Here is a 22996-nt window from a genome sequence, read left to right as displayed (position 1 = left end):
ATGATGAGAAGAAATGTCACACTGGCCTTTGTTGCTATACAATGAATGTGCCTTGATGGGAGAATAACATACTCCACAAATGAATGTGCCTGAGGGTTGTGTAGCCTTTATTCTGTAAACTCTGAGGGAACAAGAGACAAAATAGTACAATATTCTGTGAGTGAGTATGCACAGGTTGGCAATTTACAAGGAATACAAAGATCAATTGTTCAATCTTGTCCGGCTCTTTGCAACCTGTGGGCTGCAGCACGCCAGGCTTTCCTGTCCTTTACCATCTCCAGAAGTTTGCTCAAACTCATGTCCATTGACTAGGTGATTCCTTGGTTGCTCAGATGGTAAAGAATCTGCCTGCAATGCAGGAGACCTGGGTTCAGTTCTTGAGTCAGGAAGATTGCCTAAAGAAGGGAATGGCAACCTGCTCCAGTATTCTGGCCTGGAGAATCCCATGGACAGAGGAGTGGGTTACAGTCCACAGGGTGGCAAAGAGTCTGGCACAACTGAGCAACAAAGACCAGTAGAGAGCTCCAAACTTTCAGACCATGGACGCTTTTGCAAGTTGTTCAGATATACCTGTGAGGATGGCAGGAATGGCTTTATCCCAACCATTGACCAAAACAAAGGCTTCCGAGGCTGATGGTAGACAGCCAGCTTGCGGAACGGACAGAAATCAGGGTCTTGCAGGCTTTGGATCACGTCAAAGCAAGTGAACTCTGAAACTTCCTCTGTCTTGACAGCTGCTGTAAATGCAAGGTCTTAACAGGAGTTTCTGACTGCCTGAGGGTGGGTGGCTTGCCTGCATCCTGGCTGCCAAGGTGGGGGCATGGGGAAAGGACTTCCACCTCTCGGCTCTGGGAGGGGGGAAAAATGGAGGTAGCCTTGCAGAAATAAGAAAGGGGATTGGATGCTGGAATTCACAGACATGACTGACACCCACCATCATAATACACTGAGTGGCAGGGGAGGGGCGCCGTCTCCACTATTACAGTTTGGCAGGTAAGGATCTGAGTCTGTCTCTGTAAGTTGCACTTAAACATTATTTATTTATCTGTGGCTGTGCTGGGTCTTCATCGCTGTGTGGGCTTTTCTCTAGTTGTAGAGGGGGCTACTCTCGAGCTGCAGTGTGTGGGCCTCTCATTATGGTGGCCTCTCTTGCTGTGGAGCACGGGCTCTCGGGCACTCAGACTTCAGCAGTTGCGGCCCCGGGCTCTAGAGCACAGACTCGCTCAATACTCTGGCCCAGAGCACGCAGGCCCAGCCGCTCTGCGCGGCATGCGAGATCTTCCCGGACCACGGATCGAACCTGTGTCTCCTGCACTGGCAGGCGGATTCCCCAGCTGCATTTTAAAAAGAAGATTCAGCTCACGTCTCCAAAGACCCTTGAGCTAATGGAAGTTTGCAAACTTCTAAGTCAGATGTCCTGACAGGAGCTCTGTCTATCCACAGTCACTTGCCTTTTGCTTGATTGATTTTCATTGTGGTTTTCCCTCACCATTACGTGGGACTCAGTTTATAGACTTGGGGACTACCCACTAATGTTGTAGTTGTTTTCTTTGCCATGCAGGCACGTGCAATCTTACTTCCCCAACCAGGGATCGAGCCCATACCTCCTGTAATGGGAGGGTGGAGTCTTAACCACTGGACCCCAGGGAAGTTTGTAAATTGATCATTCTTGAAGGTAACCTCTATCATTGCTGGTTTCGGACCATTCCCTGGAAGCCTCGTCTTTTGTTCTTTAGAGAGTAGAGCACAAGTTGAGCTTCTGGGATTTAATTTGGGGAGAACCATATCCTCACCCCAGATCTCCCAGGTGGCGCTAGTGGTAAAGAACCCCCCTGCCAATGCAGGAGATGTAAGAGCCGTGGGTTCGATTCCTGGGTGGGGAAGATCCCATGGAGATGGGCACAGCAATCCACTTCAGTACTCTTGCCTGGAGAATCCCATGGATAGAGGAGTCTGGCGGGCTACAGTCCACGGGGTCGCAGAGTCGGACAGGAGTGAGTGACTTAAGCACGTACACATACCCTCACCCCAAGCGCCACTCAGAGCAGAAAGGTCCCACCACTGATCAATCCTGTAAGGGAGACCCAGCCTGTAGAAGACAGTGACAGCTTTTTTCAAGTCACACGCAGAGCAGTGAGGTTTCCATACCTGGTAAGGAGGCACCTCACATTCTCTGCCATGGTATCTGCTTGCCTTGTGCAAAAGGGTGGCCCATTGTGGACAAGCTTGTACCAGATGTATATTAGAGGTAAAAGACAAAGTTGCTCAGTTGTGTCTGACTCTTTGCGACTCCATGGACTATACAGCAGGCTCTGTAATGGAGTGGGTAGCCTTTCACTTCTCCAGGGGAATCTTCCCAACCCAGGGATTAAACCCAGGTCTCCCGCATTGCAGGGAGATTCTTCACCAACTGAGCTATCAGGGAAGCCCAGTCCTTATAAAAGACAAAACGAAGCAAAAAAATGGCTCTAGACTTTGCAGTGGGCGGATTTCCAGCAGATCCCAAAGCTGAAGGGGTCTGGGCCTCCTCCCCGCAATACCCACCCAGCAAGAGGGTTTGTCCCCAACATCAGGCCGCCCACCCAGCAAGAGGGTTTGTCCCCAACATCAGGCCGCCATGAATGGCAAAGGGGATCGTGGCCTTGCTCCCAAGCACGGATCTCCCTGAAACGTTCTTCCTGCTTGGCTCTTCCTCAACTCTGGTAAGAGACCTTCTGCAAAACCCTGGAATTCCACACCCTATTTCCTCTTCCACTTCTCGAAAACACCTGTTTACGCAGGCGCCAGAAGCAGCCCACAGTCTCCATAGCAACCCTCGGACCGGCTGCTAGGCTCCAACTGCGACTGCGCAGCTGGTACCCCGGCATCTCCGGGTTGTTCCACTCTGTGGATCTTTGGGACTCATCCTCACTCAGAAGTTACCCTCACCCCACTCAAATAATACCCACATGCGTATTCAGGTATCACTCCCACAGCTATTCCCTTTTCCAGATCTTTCAGACCCAGGGAATGAACTCAGGTCTCCTACATTTGCAGGCAGATTCTTCACCCTCTGAGCCGCCAGGGAAGCCCCAAATGTTGTGCACAACTACTCAGATATTACCCATTCGAGTTTATGTACTCACTCATACTCGAGATGCCACCCACACACTCAAGTGACCCATGCTCGCTCATATGTATTCAACTATTCAAACAACTCAGACGTTACCCACGTGTACTCAAATATTTAATATGAATGCTGCAAGGGCAAGGTTTGGGTCTCTTTTGTTCCCTGATGTATCCACAGTGCCTGGAATAGTGCCTGGTGATGCTTTCAAACTGCAGAGCTGCAGAAGACTCTTGAGAGTCCGTTGGACAGCAAGGATTTCAAACCAGTCATTCCTAAAGGAAATCAACCCTGAATATTCATTGGAAAGACTGATGCTGAAGATGAAGCTCCAATACTTTGGCCACCTAATGTGAAGAGTTGACTCACTGGAAAAGACCCTGATGCTTGGAAGGATTGAGGGCAGGAGGAGAAGGGGGTGTCAGAGGATGAGATGGTTGGATGGCATCACCAATGGACATGAGTTTAAGCAAATTCTGGGAGATAGCAAAGGACAAGGAAGCCTGGTGTACTGCCATCCAGGGGGTTGCAAAGAGTTGGACACGGCTTAGCGACTGGACAACAACACTGTAGGTGTCCAGGAAACATTTGTTGAGTGAATGAATGATTCATACTCAACCAGATATTATCCACATCTGTTCTCATGGTACCCACACCCACTCAGAGGTTCCCAAGTAACTCAAACATTAACCACTCACTAGCAGGGGTGTGAAGAGAAGGTGATGGCATCCCACTCCAGTATTCTTGCCTGGAAAATCCCATGGATGGAGGAGCCTGGTAGGCTGCAGTCCATGGGGTCGCTAAGAGTCGGACATGACTGAGCGACTTCACTTTCACTTTTCACTTTCATGCATTGGAGAAGGAAATGGCAACCCACTCCAGTGTTCTTGCCTGAGAACCCCAAGGATGGGGGAGCCTGGTGGGCTGCCATCTATGGGGTCACACAGAGTCGGACACGACTGAAGCGACTTAGCAGCAGCAGCAGCAGCAGCAGGAGGGGTGTGAAGGTAGAACCTTGTGTTGGGTACGCTCAGTTCTATATCCCCAGCTCCTGGAACAGCCCCTGGGGCATGGTAGGTGTGCAATGCACACGAATGAATGGACCAGTGATCCCCACTCAGCTAGATGTTAACCGCACCCGCTAAGATGCCACCCACGAGTTCACTCAGATAAAAATACCCACCTTCACTCACACTAGTCAGATGTTACCCATTCTTACTCAAAAGTTACCCACTCTCTTGAATGATACCCATCCTCACCGCATCATCCACGCTACTCACATTCCCCAAATTTACTCAGAGGGTACCCACCTTCCCAAGCTGCTACCCACACCCACTCAGCTGACGCCCAACCTCACTCAGCCGCCCCCAACGCCCACCCCAGGTCACCTCACAGCTCCTTGTCAGATGCGTGGTGCTGGCAACGGTTTTTCTGTGCTCCCCCTTGCCTTTCTTGCCTTCTCCAGCCTTGCTTTCCTTCTCTGGTGAGTCCAGAGGTGGCACTTGGATCACCCTGTCGGTGGCCCCAGCCCCCCGCTTCTTCTCTGGCCCCTACACAATGCACTTCCTGGCAGGAAGCTCTTTGGGGCCCATCACTGTTGGACGCAGCTCCTGTCTCAGGACCCCGGACACATCCTTCACCGCCCCGCCCTCGCTCTGCAGGAAGAAGGTCGGTTTGGTCAGGAACTGCTTCTGGGGCATGTAGACCACGCTCCACGTTCTGCCGTTGCTCTTGATTTCCCTGGGGATCACGGCGTAATTGATGCCCTCAGCCAGCCTAAAGGTGGACTGCTCTAGAGCTCTCTTCTTCCACAAAGGCCTTTCCAGCCACTTCAAAGTTTTAGGGTCGGGGTGGGGGACTTATGATCTCTTCAAACTTCTCATGATTTCAGTCTTCCGGGATACCTCGGATCATCAGGGACTTGTAACTGTTCACCTCAAGGGCCTGGCACCCATGCTCCAACAGTGCAATGTCCTTGCCCCAAAACAGCATCTTGCCCAACTCTCCGAGGGGCAAGTGTGCCTGCTGGTGCACACCTGAGCTGCCTCGGAAATCAAAAAAATTATCCATGATGCCATGCTCAAAGGTGAAGGGAGAGGCCTCAGAGGGCCCAGTTTGTCCATTTGGGTCAAAGACGCCCTTGGCCCTGCGGCTGCAGGTGTCCAGCCTTCTGTGATCTTCCTCCGAGGAGGTGCTTGGGAATTCCTTAGGGACTTAAACAGTGTGAAGCAGGGGGTGGGTCTCTGCCAGCGGTCTGGGGGTGATCCTGAGTCCTAGGCCAGGCTGCACCGTGGAGGGTCTGAAGATGCTGCTCCCTCGTTCTTGGCGGTGGTCTTCAAAGGTCTGGCAGGCTGTGGCACGCTTAGCAGATCTGGGACTGCTGATCGTTCCGGGGCTGCTGCCACTGGGGTATCGTGGGTGGGTGTCCAGCAGCAGGCAGGAAAGCTCATTCTTTGCTACTGGCCCAAAGGCTGCCCTCACCTCCCTGTGGCCTAGCCAAGACATGGATGCAGCTGCTCGCAGCACTGGCTCCCACAGTGACGTCACCGCCTTCTGCTCCGAGGCCCAGCGGTCTCCATGGCAACCGTTAGAGCATTGCCTTTGCTGGTCACTCTGCCCAGTCTCGCAGAAATCAGAGTCCGAGGGGCTCATTCAGGGATGAGGGGGTCAGCCACCTGCCTTCAGAAGTACACTCTTTTCTCCCTTGAGAAAATGACTGATTCAAGGAATCGTGGGACAGGGAATATACAAGATGATCTCGTAACATTTGGGGGGTCAGAAAGTAAGGAAATACTGAACAAATGATGAAAACAGGTGGAAGGGCACAGAAACAGCTTGAAGCGCTCCCACAGGGCTCCTGTGGGTCAAAGCTGCATGTTTTGAGCATCAAGGTTATAAGTGAGGGCAACAGATCATATCCCCTTGAATAAGACAGGGATCCATAAATCCGTGTGGATATAAATAAATGGATAAATGGAAAGTCTGGTGGAAGAATGTGGGCTGTTACTTTTTCTTGTACAAAACATGAATCAAGAGGAACAAAAATATGTCCCCCCACCTTCCTGGGCCACAGTGGCATGTGAGATCTTCCCAGAATGGGGATTGAACCTATGCTGTGTGCCACGGTAACAGAGAATCTTAACCACTGGGCCACCAGGAAGTCCAGGAGCAAGTGTGTTTAACTAAAAAGATCCTGCACGTCACAGTGAAGATCTCTCATTGGCAACGAAGATCCTGCCGGCCCCAAATAAGACTCAATGCAGCCAAATAAATAAATAATTTTTTAAAAAAGAAGAATTCTAAGAGTTCTCAACACAAGGAGAGAAATTTTTTTTTCTTTTTCTTTTTCTTCTTTTCTTTTTATTGAGAAGAGGTGGATATTGGCTGAAATTACTATGGTAATCATTTCACAATACAGTAAGTCAAACCTATATGCTGTACACCTTAAACTTATTCAGAATGTGTTAGTCACTTAGTCGTATCTGACTCTTTGCAACCCCATGGACTGTAGTCCGCCAGGCTCCTCTGTCCATGGAATTCTCCAGGTAAGAATACTGGAGTGGGTTGCCATGCCCTCCTCCAGGGGGTCTTCCCGACCAGGGGATCAAACCCAGGTCTCCCAATTGCAGGCAGATTCTTTGCCATCTGAGGGAAAGAATCTCAGGGAAAGAATCCCTTGCCACAAGGGAAGTCCAAAACTTTTACAGTGATGTATGTCAATTGTTTTTCAATAAAACTGAGGGGAAAAGAGACTTGTAATAAAGATATTTCTAACAAACTCCTTGCAAAAAACTTCTTTTGCCATGAATTTATGAATCCTTGAGGCACCATTGCATATCCCTGGCTTTACACACATTCCAAGTTGAGAGGGAGGGGACCAAATGGTTTGGTTATTGGATCCACCAATATTGCTTGAGAAGTCTCCCTGTTCCTGGCTCCAGGCAACAGTTGGGCATACTTGAGTGAATGAAACAAGCTCTGCTTTTAGGAGTTTAATCCAGTGGTTATGCCTGGCCAGGCCAGCCTGTTTACAGCCAGGGAGAGAAACACTATAATTATCACGAATATAATATTCTGATACTTGGTGTGGGGTGTAGAATGCAGAGTATAATAATTGGGACATGTTTTGCTGAGGTTTAAAGAAAAAACTAAATAAAATATTCTGGGGAAATTTGAGCAACAGACCCTATCTGGACTCACCCGGGAAGGCTTCCTGGAGGAAGTGACACTGGACGGGATCTTGAAGGACACATATAATAACCACAACAGTATCGTTTTTAAAAGATATCATCACCGTAACTTACATAGGGTATGCTGTGTGCCAGACAACATTCTAAGCCCAGCATCTGTCATTTAATTTTTTAACCACTTTTTAAAAAATTCAAATACGTTTATTTACAATGTTGTGTATGGTATAGCCATAAAATGGAATATTATTCAGCCAAAGGAAAGAGTGGAATTGTGATACATGCTTTAATATTGATAAGCCTTGAAGACAGTATGCTAAGTCAAAGAAGCCAGACACAAAACACCACATGTATATGATTCCACTTATATAAAGTCTCCAGGACTTCCCTGGGTCCCGTGGTTAAGACTGTGCTCCCAATGTGGGGTCATGGGTTCAGTCCTTGGTCAGAGAAGATCCTGCATACCATGCAGTAAAAAAAAAATTATCCAAAGTAAGTACAGCTGTAGAGATATAAAGTTGATTAGCAGGTGCCAGGGATTGAGGGAGGGGGGAATGAGGAGTGACTGCCTAATCAGTATCAGATTTCCTTTGGGGGTGATGACAATTCTTGGACTAGATAGAGGTGATGTTTGCACAACATTGTGATGGTGCTAAACGCCACTCATGTGCACTTTAAAATGGTCACTTTTAAGGCTTCCCTAGTAGCTCAGTAGTGACGAGTCCTCCGGCCAGTGCAGGAGAAGCAGGTTTGATCCCTGGTCCGGGTGGATCCCACATGCTTCAAGGCAACTAAGTCCACGCACCGCAACCACTAGGTTCTGGAGCCCAGAACCGCAACTACGGAGCCCCAGAGCCCCTGCTCTGCAACAAGAGGAGCAGCTGCAATGAGAAACCCACACACCACATGGAGAACACTCCCTGCTCACTGTGCCTAGAGAAAAGTCCTTGCAGCAACGAAGACTCAGCACAGCCAAAAATAAATAAATAAATGAAAGTATTTTAAAAATAAATAAAAGTCATACATGCTTAACAGTGAAAGTGAAAGGGCTTCTCTGGTGGCTCAGATGATAAATTATTCGCCTGCAACGCAGGGGACCCAGGTTCGATCCTTGGGTCGGGAAGATCCCCTGGAGAAGGGAATGGCAATCCACTCCACTATTCTTGCCTGGAGAATCCCATGGACAGAGGAGCCTGGCGGACTACAGTCCATGGGGTTGCAAAGAGTCGGACATGACTGAGCTACTAACACTTCCGCACTTTATTCCTGCTTAAAATGGTTAATTTTATATTAGATGAATTGTACCTCAGTTAAAAAAAATTTAAATGACTCTCTCTTTGGCTCAAATGTTTAGAATATTGGTGGGTCTATTCACTACGATGGGGAAACTCTAGGGAGAAATGAGCTATGAGGTCAGGAATTCTGTTTGGGGGGGTGTTTCTTAAATTTGATATGCCTAGCAGACATCCAAACAGAGTTAGACATACAAGCCTGGACTGCAGGGAAGAGATGGGGCGGGGATGTAAATTTAGAAGTCATTGGCACATGGGAGGAATTTTAAGCTGAGGAGCAGGGTGAGATCATCTAGAGAGAGAGTGTGGAGAAAGGAGAGAAAATGGTGGATATGTCAGGCAGAAGAGGAGAAAATGAGAGAAAGGATTAAGGATCGTGCCAGAAGGGAGAACCCCAAGAGTATATATTTGAAGAACAAAGAAAGGAATAGCAAAAGACTGGAACTGGCCCAAATATCCGTTTATAGGGGCTTCCCTGGTGGCTTAATCGGTAAAAAAATTCTGTTTGCAATGCAGAAGACCCATGTTCGATCCCTGGGTTGGGAAGAGCCCCTGGAGATGCGCAGGGCAACCCACTCCCGTATTCTTGCCTGGAGAATTCCAGGGACAGAGAAGCCTGGCGGGCTACAGTTTTGGAGTTGCAAGAGTTGACTTAAAGACTAAACCACCACCCCCACCATCCATCTATAGACTGTTTAGCAAATCATGGTACATCCATATAATGGGAGACACACACGTAAAAGAAAAGCAGGAGAGAGTTCTCTTTGCTGGTGTGGCAAGATTCCCTCTCTAGGAATCAATGTACTAAAATCCTCAAGATGTACTGCTTACATAACTAAGCAAGGTGTGTGTGTTTAAAGCCAAGGGAAGAGTTACAAAGAGAAAACGATCCATGCCAGAGCAACCTAGCAGATGCGACTGTAATCCAGTAATCGAAGCAAACATCCCCAGGGGTAGAATATACTGAAATCAGGTGCCCTTGCAATGACAGACCAAGGAGGACATGTCCAGGGAATCACTTCGGGGAATACCTGCCCCAAATGCATCTGATCACCAGGAGACACCAGACAAACCCACATGCAAAGTCATTACACAAAAGAGGCCTGCCCTCTTCAAAGTGTCAGGGTCACAAACATCCAGGAAAGATGGGAAGGGGCTCCAGGGTGAAGGAGGTGAGAAAGAGACGACTCGGTGCAGCTTCCGGTCTCCCATGACATCCCAGGCTAGGAAAACACAGTTGCTGGAGAGGATGTGACTAGGACGATTGACGAGACTGAATATGGACTTTGGATTGGATAAGCGTGTGGTGCTAATGTTGAACTTCCTGAATTTTTTAAAAGTGTTTTTTTTTTTATCATTATTAAGTATCAGCTTAATACTGCAGACATTTCAAATCACCAGTCAACAACTCATTCTTCCCCGCCCATCCCACCCCAAATTCTTGATAAAGAGCTCTTCAATTAAAGACACACACTCTTCTCTCCTCTGTATAAAACTTTAGGAAATAAAGGCAAAGAACTTCATACATCTTGCTGCAAATGCTGCCCACAGCTGCGGAGACAGTGGTGCCTATATTGTCCAGGTCCTGAAAGACTCTTGTTCATGAATTGTCCCTTCACAAAGCAAGTCCACCACTCGCTGGGTTTATCATTCTGAGAGTCAAAAACTTTCTCACAAAGTCTCAGTCCAGCCTCTCGCCTCAGCCGTCGTAAGCAGGCCCTTATCACTTCATCTTCGTGTTTGCAGGTTTGGTGTAAACGGCATTAAGTGGAAAACCAGGCTCTCTGGGAATGGGAAAATTAGTGATTCCCAGTGTATACATTTCTTTCTCACCTTGGCTTTTAGAAGTGCACTTTTGGAGTTGCTTTAGACACTCAGAAACGTAGAGTTATGTATATCAAGGTCCTATCAGCTTCATTCTTAATTTCATAGTTTTTGAAGAAGACATTGGCCTTAAAGTAATAGATAGCTTCATCCACAGTATCTGTCTCTTTTGTCTCTCTTGGGGCAGGTCCTTTGCACTGACTTCTGATGGGCAACAGTGCCATGTCTCCAATGAGTTTGGTGTCAGGGTCCACGAAGGAAGAGTAGTAAGCTGGCATCTTGGAAGCGCCCGGATCTCAACCATGACGAAGAGAATCTGGTTAGAGCTCGGTGGTTCTGGTCTGGTCAAAAGAATAGTTTTTAATTTAGGTCTTACTCTCTTTTATTTCCATTTATTTTTTATTTTTAGTCTTTGCCGGGTGGCATGTGAGCTCTTAGCTCCTGGACCAAGGATCAGACTTGTAGCCCCAGCACTGGGAGTGTGAAATATTTACCACTGGAGCACCAGGGAAGTCCTGAATTTCTTGATTTTTGATAACTCCCATGGTTCTGTGAGAAAAAGTCCCTCTTATTTTTAGAGAAGGAACACTGACAGACTGAGAGGTAAAGAAGCATGACGTATACAACTTATTCTCAAAAGGTTCTGAAAAAAAAGAGAGAGAGAAAAGGATGGGGGATGGAGTGTGTCAGTTTCCTAGGGCTGCCATATCAAATGCCACAATCAGGATAGCTTAAAACAATAAAAATATATTCATTCACTTTTCTGAGGCCAAACGTCTGAAATCAATAAGGCCATGCTTCTGCAGCTTCTAGGGGAAGTCATTCTTGCCTCCTTGCCTCTTCCTAGCTTTTGGTGATTTTTTAAATTTACATACTTTTATTTTATTATTTATGTAGGCTGCACTGGGTCTTCGTCAAGGCACATAGGATTTCTCGAGCTGGGGCACTCCAGGGGTTCTCTAGTTGCGGTGACGCCAGTTCAAATTCTGGATCGGGAAGATCCCCTGGAGGAGAGCATGGCAACCCCCTCCAGGATTCTTGCCTGGAGAACCCCACGGACAGAGGAGCTTGGCAGGCTACAGTCCAAAGAGTCAGACATGACTGAAGTGACTTAACAAGCATGCTGCCAGCAAGTGGATCTTAGTTCCCCAACCAAGGACTGAGCCCGCAGCCCTTGCATTGGAGGCAGACTCTTAACCACTAGACCACCAGGGAAGTCTGCTTCCAGCGGTTTGCTGACAAGCCTTGGCTTTCTTTGGCTTGCTGCTGCTGCTACTGCTGCTAAGTCGCTTCAGTCGTGTCGACTCTGTGCGACCCCAGAGACGGCAGCCCACCAGGCTCCCCCGTCCCTGGGATTCTCCAGGGAAGAACACTGGAGTGGGTTGCCATTTCCTTCTCCAATGCATGAAAGTGAAAAGTGAAAGTGAAGTCGCTCAGTCATGTCCGACCCTCAGCGACCCCATGGACTGCAGCCCACCAGGCTCCTCCACCCATGGGATTCTCTAGGCAAGAGTGCTGGAGCGGGTGCCATGCCTTCTTTGGCTTAAGCCGCACAACTTCCATTTCTCCCTCTGTCACGTGTGCCTCAGGCTTGATTCACGTGACTGTCTTCTTACAGGACACCAGTCACATGGGATTTGGAGTCCGTTCTACTCCAGCAAAACTTCCACTCAACTGATTCTGTCTGCAACCACTCTTTCCAAATAAGCTCACATTCTGAGCAACTGGGGATTATGACTTCAAGACTTCAATATATCATTTTGAGGGGAGGGACACATCTCCTAACAGGAAGAAAAAGGGAGGGCTGCGGAGAAAGAGAGAGGGAATGATGATTTATACAGGGCAGAAAATTACAGGGATGCAGTTCTTAGTCCCGGTTTGCACCTCAACTGTAAGCTTGAAATTATTTCAAAGTAAGAATTTAACCAGCACAGAGTGGAGAGGATTTCAGAGAAGGGGAGAAGGCCAGATAAGGGCAGAAAAGCAGCTGTTTTGTTGACTTTACACAACGGAAGCCCCTGCACTTTGGTAAAAGTCACCCCGTTTGAGAACTGGGGACAAGAATCAGATACAGAGGGTTGGAAGAGTGAGTGACAGGTGTATTTGTCCAAACCCAAGGATGGTGTTTCTTTAAAGGTGTTTAAAACAGGGGAAGGACTTCCCTGGCAGTCCAGTGGTTAAGACACTGCACTTATGCTTCGAGGGGAGCAGGTCTGATTCTTGGTCAGGCAGCTAAGATCTCACATGTCTCCAAGCCTGCCCCCAATTTTTTTTTTTTTTAAAGAAAAGGAGAGGTGGTAGCTGGAGGTGGGGGTCAGGAAGGGAGTCTGAAAAAACAAGAAATGATTGATGCAAGAGAGATTGTTAAACAGGTTAGCGTGAGAGGGAACCTTCCAGGACCCCATTGCAGAGAAGGGACTGGCTTTTGGTGGAAGTGTGGCCATTTCCTCCAAGAACAGAAGAGAAAGACAAGTAAATGTTGGCAAAGGCGAATTTCAGGCTGAGAATCTAAAGAAGCAAATTTTAATTTCATTTTATTTTTAAACAAAAATTTATATAGTGCTAACACACCAGACCCTGTCCTAAGCAATTTGCAAATATGACTCATTTTATTTGCAGAAAAAATCCTCAGAGAAAGATATGGTTATAATTTCATCCCCATCTTGCAGATGAGAACACTGAGGCCCAGAGAGGGGAAGTGTCTTCCTCAGGGTCACACAGCTGGTAAGAGGCAAGTTTTTCTGGAGTCGGGCAGTTGAGCTGCAGAATCCGATTCAAACCCTACCCCATGATACCTCTGCCTGTCTCGCCTCTGTTCTTAACAAAGGAAGATGCTTGCTCAGCAGTTGGGAATTCGAGCTCGGTGGGGGCACTTGGAGGTTCGATGACAGCGGAGAATCACAGCCACAGTCTTGGAGAGGAAAATTTTCTAGAAAAACAGGAGGGTTAGGCGTCTGAGGTTGTGGTCCCGGGCTTTCTGTGAAATTGAGGAGGCTGGCTGTGGGAGTTCTCCCTGCCTCGTGGCAGGCCATGGCATTTGGACGAGCAGCAGGGTCGGGAGGGGGCCCTTCCCCAGGCCCCAGCCCATCTGCAAATCCTCTGTGCGCTCTGGAATCTGGCGCCGTCTGGCCCATTGGTCCGTCCAACCCGCCCACCTGGTGCTGTTGGAGCTGAGCTCTGAACGAGCACGTCCCCAGGCTGAGGGCGAGGGAAAGGCCTGGAAGGGTGTTCACAGGCCAAGGTCCAAAGGAAACAAGTTCCACTCCAGGAGCGGTAGCCCACTGGCTGGGGGTGGGGCGCTGTGGGGATGGAGGGAACGGAGGGAACGCAGGGCCCAGAATTTGGAAGCTTTGCTTTGAATCCCCGGGACTGGGTAGGGGTGGGGGTTGGGGGACAGTGGGGACAGGAGCAGGGGGGGGCTGTGGCAGGTCCCCGCCCACGGTTCTGGCGACTAAAACAGGTCTGGGACTCTGGAGTCAGCCAGATGGGAGTTTGAATGTCAGTGCTGCCAGTTACATCCAAGTTTCTGGATGTAACCTGAGGCTCTGTGGAGGGCTCAGTAGTGTCCCCCAATGCCAATTGCTATGCTGATCCTGCAAGCGTGTCACTTCCTGTGGCAAAGGACTTCACAGATGTGACCAAGTTAAGGATCTTGAGATGGAGAGAGGAACCTAGATTATCCAGGTGGATACCTAACAGAATCGAGAAGATTCCTTGTAAAGAAAAGAGCGAGGCAGGAGGGTCAGAGTCAGAGAAGGAGGGAAGCCAAGTTCCAAGTGATGCAAGAAAGGGCCCTGGGCCAAGGAGTGCAGGCGGCCCCTGTACGCTAGAAAAGGCAGGAAAGTGATTGCTTCCCGGAGCTCCATAAGGAACACGGCCCTGCTGACCTGCACAGACTGCTCGCCTCCAGGGCTTAAGACAACGAATGTGTGCTGTTTTAAGCTGCTGAGTTTGTGGTGATTTATTGTTGTGGTGGTGGTGGTGTTCAGTCGCTGCTCGGTGTCTGACTCTTTGCTACCCCGCAGACTATAGGATGCCAGGCTCCTCTGTCCTCTGCTGACTCCTGGAGTTTGCTCAAATTCATGTCCATTGAGTTGGTGATGCTGCCTAACCATCTCATTCTCTGCCATCTCCTTCCCTTTCCTCTTGCCTTCAGTCTGTCCCATAAATATATATGTGTGTGTGTGTGCGTGTATGTATATGTGTGTGTTCTGTGTGCTAAGGTGCTTCAGTTGTGTCGAACTCTTGGCGACCATGTGGACCATAGCCCACCAGGCTCCTCTGTCCATGGGATTCTCCAGGCAAGAATACAGGAGTGGGTAGCCATTCCCTTTTCCAGGGGATCTTCCTGACCCAGGGATCAAACCCAGGTCCCCTGCACTGCAGGTGGGTTCTTTACCGTCTGAGCCACCAGGGAAGCCTTTATATGTTTATTCAGCTGCATCGGGTCTTAGTTGCGACGCACAGGATCTTTGTTGCAGGGTTTTTAGTTGTGACCCCTGGTCCCACTGCATTGGGAGCATGGAATCTTAGCCACTGGACCATCAAGGACCATCTCCATTTTGGAGAAGGAGAAAAAACAAAAGAAATGAATAAACTCTATGGCCGATAAGATGGTGGTAAGTGCCGGATAGCTAACAAATCAAGAAGGGGGCCTGATAGAGCTAGGGCACTGGGTCAGGGAAACTTTGTAGAGGAAGGGACATTTCAGGAGAGACCCAAAAGAGGTGAGAGAGCAAGTCTTGTGGAAATCAGGAAAGAATCTTGGCAGAAGGTTTTAACAAGCGCAAAGGCCCTGGGGCAGGAGCATGCCTGGAGTTTTCAAGAGAAAAAAGCAAGAAGGCTAGTGTGGCTGGCAGTGAGAAGTAGGAGGAAATAGGGCCAGAGAGACGGCAGGTGGAGGCTTTGGGTCCAAGGCAAGGTCTCTGGCTTTTAAAAAATCTTTTGGCCGTGGCACGTGGGATCTTAGTTCCCCAACCAGGGATCAAACCTGCGTCCCCTGCATTGGAAGTGCAGAGTCTTAACCACTGGACCACCAGGGAAGCCCCAAGGAGTCTGGCTTTTATTGGGAGTGAGACAGAGAGAGACACAATCTGACTTCAGTTTTAAAGATTCCCTCTGGCTGCTGAGTGGGGAACACACCACGAGGAGTAACAGTAAATCTGTGATCCCAGTCAAGCTACAATCGTAGGAATAATAATAGGGTTTGTTGGAGCAATAAACGAGGCTGTGTTTGTAGAGCAGGTGCCTGCACATATGTTAGACTCTAATTATTACTGTTGCAATATTATTGTTGTTGCTGTTATTTCTCCCTTGTCACAGAAGATTTCAGAGTCACAGCTTACCATGGATTGTCCCCCAGGCTGTGAATCCTAGTCCCCAGAGAGCAGAATCTTCCTTACCCCTCACAGGACCTCCTGTTTCCTTCTCTCACACTCCCTTATTCATCACAGTCATGACACTGGACTCCAGTGGTTACTATGGCAACCCAACAATTGTTCCCTGCCCCCTTCTTCACTACCCACTTCTGGTTTGGAGGCTGAAAGTCAGGGACTCATTTTTCCAGCATTCTTGACTTCTACTCACAGTCATGTGACACCATTATGGCCAAAGAGATGAAAGCAGAAGTCAGCTGGGAAGCTTCTGATAAACCTTTGTGTCCCCGATAACAAGACTCTTCCTACCTTGACTGTAGATGTGATGGTCAGAGTTGTGGCAGCCATCCTGTGGTCATGAGGCAACAGTCACGACCATGAAAGTCAACACTTTGAGAGATTATGAGGCAGAAAGACCAAGAACCTGGGACATCAGATGTCACTGGAGCAATGCCTGAAACTACCTTCTTCCAGATTTTGTGTTATGTGAGAAAAATAAGTACCTGTTTATTGATATCATCATTTCCTAGTATTTGCCATCACACACATTTTTTACGGAAGAGAAACTGGCCCAGAGAGCCGTGGGCTGAAACTCAGCATTACCCAGACAGTTGTTGGAGGTGCTAGGACAGAAGTACAGGAGGGGGTGGGCTCTCAGACCTTAAGACCACAGAGAGACAGCCTCAGTTCTTCTTTGGGAAAAAAAAAAAAAAAAGAGAGAGAGAATGTGGGGAATGTGGACTTAGAATGTGCCAGGAGCTTCTCCTGGAAAACAAAAATTGGTCTCAGATTCAAAAGATAAAGCCAACAGGCAGAGACATGCAGGAAGAGTCAGAGACAGAACCACGTACATGCCCAGTCGTCCTCAAAGTGCCAGCAGACAGACGATAAAGCCACCCTGCTCTGCCCACATTGTATTTCCAGCAGCCAATTCAGCTTTTTAAAAACAGAAGCCTGGGGTGGGAGGGGATTTAAGAAAGAGGGAAAATACGATGCTCACGGCTGATTCACTTCGTTATGGCAGAAACCAACACAACGCTGCAAAGCAATTACCATCCAATTAAAAATGAAAAACCAGAATCCTAAGCTTCTAGACTGAAAGTAAAATATCCTAATAAATACAGCCTCTTAACCCGGTGCAGTCAATACACAGGGGAAGATGTTTGCTATCAGTCTTCCCTGGAAAGAGACTCTCTGAACTTTACACCAGAATCTACCTGTGACGTGTAGGTCCAGAGCTGGGAAAGGAATATGCATCTTTCTATCAGGTAGACTTCACCCGGGGAAACCATAAACTTCATTTCTCCAGTTGTATCAGTCAGTCAGGGCAACATTAGCTGCTGTAACAAACAGACAAACCCCCAAATGTCTAATGACTCAAACAATGTTAGGAATTCATTCTTGCTCATGTAAATCCACGGTTGTTCTTCATTGCAGATGATTTTCCTCAAGGTGTTCTCAAGGAACTCCAAGAACCCGAGTTCCTTCCACCTTCTGGCTCCCCCATGTTCACCATTTGGCTTCTGAGGCTCTGGGGGTCATCTCTGTCCCAGCTGGATTGAAAGAGGAACAGATTTAGAAAATCATGGGCAGGAGGTTTAACTTCCCTTCCATTCATGTCCTGTGGCTTAGAACTCAGTCATGTGGTCACACTTAAATGCAAAGGAGGCTAGGAAAGTGTCTTCCAGAGGTGTGCACAGCAAAAGAAGGAATTGGTTTTGCAGAACTGCTAGGAATCTGCGTCACGCTACACAATCCTAAAACAATAATAGAAAACACAATTACAGGTAATATAGTAACGATGGTGATGCGGTGAAATAGGATGTTGGTCTAGCTAGCATCCCGTTTAGAACCACTACCTTCATGTTGCTCGGGAAATCATGCCTCTCTCCATCTCCTCCCCGCTATTCCCACAGCATGAACTCTATATCTGGTCCCAGGGTCAGCACACAACCCACTGAGTCATGCACAGCTCAACCTGGGGGTTTTCCTAGAGTGACTCAGAGAGGGGTTTCTCTTTCCTCTTGCCCCTGGATGAATCTGGGAGGACAGAAGCCCAGAGTGGCTGCAACTGTGCTGTGAACACAGCCAACGCCCAAAACACTCTAGAGACAGAGACCATCGCTCAGTGCCTGGACTCTGCCATGCCTGAAGTCAGACTATCCTTGAATTCTGTTAGCCAAAAGAATCCCTTTGTAGTGAAAGTCACTCAGTCGTGTCCCCTTTGTGACCCCATGGACTACACAGTCCATGCAATTCTCTAGGCCAGAATACTGGAGTGGGTAGCCTTTCCCTTCTCCAGGGCGATCTTCCTAACTCCGGTCTCCCGAGTTGCAGGTGGATTCTTTACCAGCTGAGCCACAAGGGAAGCCCAAGAATACTGAAGTGGGTAGCCCATCCCTTCTCCAGTAGATCTTCCCAATCCAGGAATTGAACCAGGGTCTCCTGCATTTCAGGTGCATTCTTTACCAACTGAGCTATCAGGGAAACTGAAAAGTCCCGTTGTACGAAAATTTTATTTTATGCAAGCCAGTTTGAACTGTGATTCTGTTATTTGCAATGGGCTAATGTCCATTTAATTCCTGGGTGGCTCAGCAGTAAAGAATCTGCCTGACAATTCGGGAGACTTGGGTTCCATTCCTGGGTTGGGAAGATCCCCTAGGGAAAAAGAAATGGCAACCCACTCCAGTGTTCTTGCCTGGGAAATCCCATGGATAGAGGAACCTGGTGGGCTACAGTCCATAAAGTCACAAAAAGTAGGACATGATTGAGCGAATGAGCAGGCATTCATGCAATGAAACTACTGGTACTCTCAGTATTACTCTAATTATAATAACAAAAAGCTAAAGGGACTTCCCTGATGGTCCAGTGGTTAAGAAGTCACCTTCCAATGCAGGGGACTTGAGTTCATTTCCTGGTAAGGGAACTAAGATTCTACGTCTGCATGTGCGCTAAATCGCTTCAGTCGTGTCCAACTCTGTGTGACCCCATGGACGGTAGCCCGCCAGGCTCCTCTGTCCACGGCATTCTCCAGGCAAGAATACTGGAGTGGGTTGCCATGCCCTCCTCCAGGGGATCTTCCCGATGCAGGGATGTTAATGTCTCTTACATTGGCAGGCGGGTTCTTTACCACTAGCGCCACCCGGAAAGCCCCAGGACACCTAAGCCCGTGTGCCACAGCTAGAGAGTCCACGTGCTGCGACTACTGAGCCTGTGTGCTCTCGAGCCTTAGAGTCACAAAGACTCACAGCCTAAATAAACAAACAAATAAGACATGTAAAAAAAAAAAAGTAGATGGATTCTGTGTCCATCTGGAGAGTGGAACTGCTAATATTTCTTAACAGATCCTGTGTGATATATAAGCGTACACGAAGGTGGTTGTCTGGCTACTTCTCCTGTTACCACACACACGTATACACAAACACACACATGTATCACACCAACATAAATGCATACAATTGAACACACATGTATCACACCAACATAAATGCATACAATTGAACACACATATGCACACATATACACGTGTACTCATCCAACCATGTACATACGAATACTCATAAATACATATGCATTTATACACACACACACCAAAATATACATACACTTACACACGTACATACGACGTATGGACACAGACACATGTACATACACACCAGTACACAAGGCACACACGTAGAGAGAGAGATGTGCTGGGATATTCATAAACATTCCTTCTCTTTTTGAAGGAAAAATGAGAACATGTTATGGTCTTTGGCTTCAGCGGAGGCAGAGGAGAAGGGTGATGGGGTGGGTGCTTTCTATTTTCAATTTTGCACTGCTTGAATGTCTAACACTGTGCTTACCTTATTTTTAAATGTCCACAGGGGCTATTTCAGCAGTGGGTTAATGGGTCATTTCTCATTTTCTTCTTTATATGGTTCCTTATTAAATAAAACCAAACCACCACAACCTAAAAATAAAATGTGTTGGAAGCCAAGACCATATTATTGGCAGCAGCCACAGTAATTTTCTTTTCTTTCCCACCCCCCTTCCTTTTTCTGCATCTCTGATTGCTCTTGTAAATCTGTCACTGAATAAAACACTTTCAGCCATATCGGAACAGCCCAGTACCGGCGCACCCGTGCCTGTGAGATTGTTTAATCCAGCAGCTGCCACCTCTCACATTCCTCAGGCTCCAAAAACCGACAAGAGCATCTGCTAAGGATTTATTCAGCCTTGTGACCTAAGAACTTGGTAACAAATGCCTGGGTAACAAGTTTGAGCACAGTGGTTTTCTATTCTAGATGGCTTCAGGTTGGCAAGTTCAGAGTATTTCACTTGTGAGTTTCTCATTTGTGGTAAGAAATGACGAGTTTCACAATTCTGCTCAGAAACTAAAAAAGAAAAAACTCACCGCACTGCACCATTTTGACTCCTTCTGGATCTGCGTTACCAGTACTAGAAATGACAAGAGTTTCACAATTTGATCAGAAATTAAAAAAAAAAATTCCCCCACCACACCACTTTGAATCCTTCTGGATCTGTATAACAGAGATTAGAACTGACAGCTGTTTAAAAATTGTTAACAACAACAACAAAGAAAATTGTTACCGGAGCTGGGAGATTGTTGAAGAGCAAGTTGAGACCAGCTCATTTCACAACCATGAAAATGTAAAAAAAAAAAAAAAATACAGCAATGAATAAGTTTTGGAAATGGAGGAAGGAAGAAAAAAACACATCAATGGAATGATTTCCAATCTACCCATTCAGTCTGTCAGTCAGCTTTTTAGACTTTTTGATTCTTTGATCTTCTCCAAGCTTTAAAATTCAAATGTATCAAGTTTGCCCCTCATAGTTTCTGAGCTCTGTTTTTCTGCTTAGAAAAAGGTTCTGCCAACTTCTAAGTACATGTTTTGGTTGGTTTTGTTTTCTTTTAAGTGCATGCTTTGATTCACCATTTTTGTGTGTGTGTGGAGTGCTTGATTACTTCGTGGTTTGCCTTTCAATTTTGGATCCATCTGGATTTCAGTGAAAGGAACACAGAAATCTAGCTTTTATCCCTTCAGTCTCCAAAGAAAGGTTTGGACACGTGATTCTTATCTTGCCTGCTGAATTGCGACACTGCCTTCTTCAAAACTGAAAATCTGGTACTTGTGGGCCCCAAGTGGTTAGGATGGTTACCCATTGATGACGCATTTTATTATCTGATAGGGCTTAATCTTGCCTCCACCATGCATTTTGCTTCTTCAAAACTTATTTGTTACTCTCGTATGGTAACAATTTTCGACGCTTTATCTAGCAAGCATATGTCAATTTTCAGGAGGTGAACAGTGGGGCACTTTCATTTTAGAGTCAATAAGAATCTCAGCTGTTCACAATGCTTAGCCTGAATGTCAAAGTCACGGGTAGGCACCCAGCTATGTCCCCCACAGCATACGATCACGAGTCAGTGGTTACACATTCACTGGCTCTTATAGAATTATTACTTAGAGATTGGAACCTCCTCCAGGACGGCTGTGCCTGAGGTTTACTTGTCACAGAGTTGAGCGTGACAAGGCATGCGCTTTGTGGAAATAGTTGGTGGAGTTTTGCAGGCACGGACCTGCCCAGACCAAAAGTGTTTAAAAACTAACCAGCATCCACAGGGATACACCTTCCAAGACAAAGAGGCTTTATAAGAAGTGCAAATATTTGTCCATAAAATGGTAGGAATGCTGCCAATGACAGCCGAAAAATCTGGTTAACTTAGCAATATCTGTAAATGTGGTTTGGGGGTAATTTCACTTTTTTTTTTTTAAGTACAGTGTTGCCTTTCTCTGAGGAATCACCATGACAGCTGGGACTCTGGACACATACAGTAATTCCCCTGCTGCTGCTGCTGCTAAGTCGCTTTAGTCGTGTCCAACTCTGTGCAACCCCATAGACGGCAGCCCACCAGGCTCCCCCTTCCCCGGGACTCTTCAGGCAAAAACACTGGAGTGGGTTGCCATTTCCTTCTCCAATGCATGAAAGTGAAATAGCTGAGTTGTGTCCAACTCTTCACAATCCCATGGACTGCAGCCCACCAGGCTCCTCCATCCATGGGATTTTCCAGGCAAGAATACTAGAGTGGGGTGCCATTGCCTTCTCCGTAAGTCCCCTACATATGAACAAGTTCCATTCTGAGATGGAGTTCGTATGTCCAACAAAGATAGTCCAGGTACCCGACTAACACAATCTACTGTAGAGCACTATACTGTAATAGGTTTATAATACTTTTGCACAAAAGAGGCATTGAAAAAGCACAAAAATAAAGAAAACAGTTTTAACCTCACAGCACAGTACCTTGAAAAGTACAATAGTAGAGTACAGCAGCTGGCGTACAGGTGCTAGCTTTGAGTGAACAAGCAAGAAAAGTTACTGACGGGAGGAGGGCGGGGAGGTGGGAGATGGTAGAGCTGAAGGGTCATCAGCAATAGGAGATGGAGGGCGAGACGCAATTTCACGCACATCTGACATTGACGGGACACACGTTGGGACATGCGTCTTTGAAAGTTTGCAACCTGAAGGTTTGTATAGAGGGAACTTACTGTATTCTAAAAAACTGATTGCTCAGTACAGTGGGGCTCAGTTTTGTGTGCTCGCCGAACCACCCCACTTCCATTTTGGTCAAACCAACCACACCCCCAAATTTCTCCATAAACTTCCTGCCCACAGGGTTCCACCCTTTGAGGGTGTGATGGATTCTGTGTGTTCGAGGTCAGCGCCATTGTCTACTGCATGAAGACGAGGACTTTTCCAGTAGGCAAATGTGTGACCCTGGTGGAACTCACAGTTGTCTACACCCCGTTGTGGCTTCATACACAGGTTCTGGAACCTTCTTTCCACCAGGTCTTCCTTAATACCCACTGCAGTTTCCTCACCTGCATGAACCAGCCTCAGTTCCGGGCTGTTTTGGGGCAGGTGAAACTCTGTGAGAAAATGACCCAGTGTGATGCTAAAAAGTTTGTAGGAAGTGAAAATGTTAGTCGCTCAGTTTTGTCCAACTCTTTGTGACCCCTTGGGCTGTAGTCTGCCAGGCTCCTCTGTCCATGGGATTCCCCGGGCAAGAATACTGGAGTGGGTTTCCATGCCCTCCTCCAGGGGATCTTCCTGACCCAGGGATTGAAAAAAGGTCTCCTGCATTATAGGTGGATTCTTTACTGTCTGAGCCACCAGGGAAGCCCCCTGAAGGAGTTACCATGGGATACA

At 47.4% G+C, this 22996-nt stretch overlaps 1 pseudogene; it reads right to left on the bottom strand.

The window, feature by feature from the left end:
• LOC102169127 lies at window positions 10077-10687 on the bottom strand (annotated as a pseudogene).

Source organism: Capra hircus, chromosome 18 (genome assembly GCF_001704415.2).
Source record: "Capra hircus breed San Clemente chromosome 18, ASM170441v1, whole genome shotgun sequence".
Classification (NCBI taxonomy): Eukaryota; Metazoa; Chordata; class Mammalia; order Artiodactyla; family Bovidae; genus Capra; species Capra hircus.
The sequence above is the reverse complement of the archived record's forward strand: the minus strand, read 5'-3'. Positions and strand labels throughout refer to the sequence as shown.